This window comes from Meles meles, unplaced genomic scaffold, assembly GCF_922984935.1.
Source record: "Meles meles unplaced genomic scaffold, mMelMel3.1 paternal haplotype, whole genome shotgun sequence".
Classification (NCBI taxonomy): Eukaryota; Metazoa; Chordata; class Mammalia; order Carnivora; family Mustelidae; genus Meles; species Meles meles.
The window spans coordinates 198,359-201,720 of NW_025721189.1; positions in this window are offsets into that span (position 1 = coordinate 198,359).

Below are 3,362 nucleotides of genomic sequence, written 5' to 3' on the forward strand. Positions count from 1 at the left end.
ATAATGAAGCAAGATGAAAGTAGAGAGGGAGACAAACAACAAGAGACTTCATCTTAGGAAACGAATTGAGGGTTCCAGAAGGGGGAGGGGCCACGGCATGGGGTAACTGGTAATGGATATTTGTGAAAGTATGTGTTTAATGAGCACCCTATGTTATAAAAGATTGATGAGGGAGACAAGATGGAAGAAGAGTAGGGGACCCTATTTCAACCAGTCCCCTGAGTCTAGATGAATATCTACCAATCCATTCTGAACACCCACAAAGTCAGCCCAAGATGTCAGAATATATATCTGGATCTCTACAAACAGAAAATATCTGGTGGTCATGTGGTATGAATGGTGGAGCCATGATTCTGTGGGCACATATCAGAAGATAAACAGAAGGAGGTGGGGGAGATGTCATAAGCTGGTGCCAGGAAGGCGATGTAACACCAGAACACAAAAGAGTCCTGAACACAGAACACAGCATATATTGACAGACTGGATGTGTTGGGGAAAGGACATTAGTGCAGTCCCCAGATTGGATCCACGAGTTGGGGTGTGGGTGCATGAACTGGGGCCATCTCAGTTTAGAAGCACAACAGGAAGAGACAGGCCACAATCCTGGGATCGAAATTTGGGAGAACCTGTTGCGTTTTACCAGAAGGAAGGCTGCTGCTTTTTAGCAGTGCAGACAGAAATGAATACTGTGTGGTCTGGAGTTCTCAGGAAGAGCATACTACAATTTATCTCTCAGAAGAGATGTAAGAGATGCAGAAAGCCAGCAGAGAACAGAAAATTTGTTTCCACTGGGACCACCACCCCGAACATGGGACAGAGCAACTACCAAGACAGTGTTGCATGACTAAAAGCATGCTAGGCCCCTCCGCCAGAATACAGGCTGGAAGAATAAGAGGACAAAAATATTTGGGTCCCTATAAAATGGTGCATCTTGCTTGAGTCATAGTTAATACTTTGGATTCTGTATATGCCCTCAATTAGCCCTCAACAGAGTGACTACAAGGATGAACCCCAGACAAATAGAATATTCAGAACCTTTGCCCCAGACCTAAGAGATATGAATATAAGCAAGATGTCAGAGATAGATTTCAGGGTAGCAATCATGAAGTTAATAGCTAGGCTTGAGAAAAATGTTAGTGACTATATAGAATCGTTATGGGAAGAAATGAAATCAACTCGGCTGAACTTAAAAATTCTATGAATGAGGGCATCTACCTGGCTCAGTGGGCTAAAGCCTCTGCCTTCAGCTCAGGTCATGATCCCAGAGTCCTGGGATAGAGCCCCACATCAGGATCTCTGCTCAGTGGGGCCCTGCTTCCCCCTCTCTCTCTGCCTGCCTCTCTGCCTACTTGTGATCTCTGTCTGTCAAATAAATAAATAAAATTTTTAAAAAAATTATATGAATGATGGGCGCCTGGGTGGCTCAGTGGTTTAAGCCTCTGCCTTTGGCTCGGTTCATGATCCCAGGGTCCTGGGATCGAGTCCCTCATCGGGCTCTCTGCTCAGCAGGGAGCCTGCTTCATCCTCTCTCTCTCTCTCTCTGCCTGCCTCTCTGCCTACTTGTGATCTCTCTCTGTCAAATAAGTAAGTAAAATCTAAAAAAAAATTATATGAATGAGATTCAGTCTAAAATTAATACTCTGACAGCCAGAATAAATGGGCAAGAAGAACGAATCAGTGAACAAAAAGGTAAGATCATAGAAAAAAAAGAAATTGTGCAGGCCTAAGATAAACACCTAAAAGCCAAAGAGATCAGACTAAGAGATTAATAACACCATTAAACATTCCAGTGTCAGAATTATTGGGTTCCCTGGGGTGGGCGAGAGGACTAGAAGATGTATTTGAGAAAATCATAGCTGAAAATTTCCCTCATCTGGGGAAGGAAACAAGCATTATTGTCCAAGAGGCTGAGAGGACCACTCCCCAAATTAATGAGAACAGATCAATGCCTTGATGTATAATAGTAAATCTCACAAGTCTTAGAACCAAGGAAGCAATCCTAAAAGCAACTAGCGGGAAGAGATTTCTTATGTTCAGAAGGAGGAACATTAGAAAAACATCAGACCTGTTTACAGTGACCTGATATGCCAAAAAAAGGCGCACAAGACATATTGAGGATACTAAATGAGAAGAAAATGCAACCAAGGATATTTTGTCCAGCAAGGCTGTCATTCAGAATGGATCAAAAGATAAAGGAGCTTCCAGGACTGGCAGATACTGAAAGGATATGTGACCACCAAGCTGGGCCCGCAAGAAATATTAAGGGGAGAGGGGTTGACTGAAAGAAGAAAGACTCCAGGAGTAATATAGTTAAAAAATTACAGAGGCAATCTGTAGAAACTTCACAGACAACACGATGGCACTAAAACCATATTTTTCAGCAGTCACTGTCAATGTGAACAGACTAAATGCTCCCATGAAATGACACAGGGTTGCAGATTGGATAAAATGACAGGACCTGTCCATATGATGTCTACAAGAGACCCATTTTGAACTTAAAGATACATCCAGACTGAAAGTAAGGGGATACAGAACCATTTTTTTATGCCAATAGACCTCAAAAGAAGGCTAGGGCAGCAATTTCCATATCAAACAAATTAGATTTCTACTAAAGACTGTAGATACAGAAGGACACTATATCATTCTTAAAGGATTGCTCTAACAAGAATATTTAACAATTGAAAATATCTATGTCCCAAAAGTGGAACCAGATGGACTACATAGATATATACGGGGCATTCCACCCTAAAAGAACAGAATGCACATTCTTCTCAAATACACATAGAACCTTCTCCAGAATAGAGCAGACACTAGGTCACAAATCAGGTCTCAACCAATACCAAAAGATTGAGAATATCCCCTGTCTATTTTCAGACCACAGTGTTTTGAAACTGAAACTAAATCCCCCCGCCCCCCCACCCAAAAAAGGAAGGAATTCAAACAGATGGAAGGTAAAGACCATCCTAATAAAGAATGTTTGGGTTAACCAGGAATTTAAGGAAGAATTTAAATAATTCTTGGAAACCAAGGAGAACAAAAACACATTGGTCAAAAACCTGTGGGATATTGCAAAGGCAGTCCCAAGGGAGAAGTACATAGCCATGCAAGTCTCACTCAAAAAAAGTAGAAAGATCCCAACTGCACAAGCTAATCTTACACCTAAAGGAACTAGACAAAGAACAAGAAATAAAACCCAAAGGAAGTAGGAAAGAAATAATAAAGAGAGCAGAAAATAATGAAATAGAAACCAGAAAAAGGAAACAGTAGAGTAGATCAACAAGACCTGAAACTGGTTTTTCACAAGAATTAATAAGATCAAGAAACCTCCAGCCAGACTCTTCCAAAAGAAAATGGAAAGGATC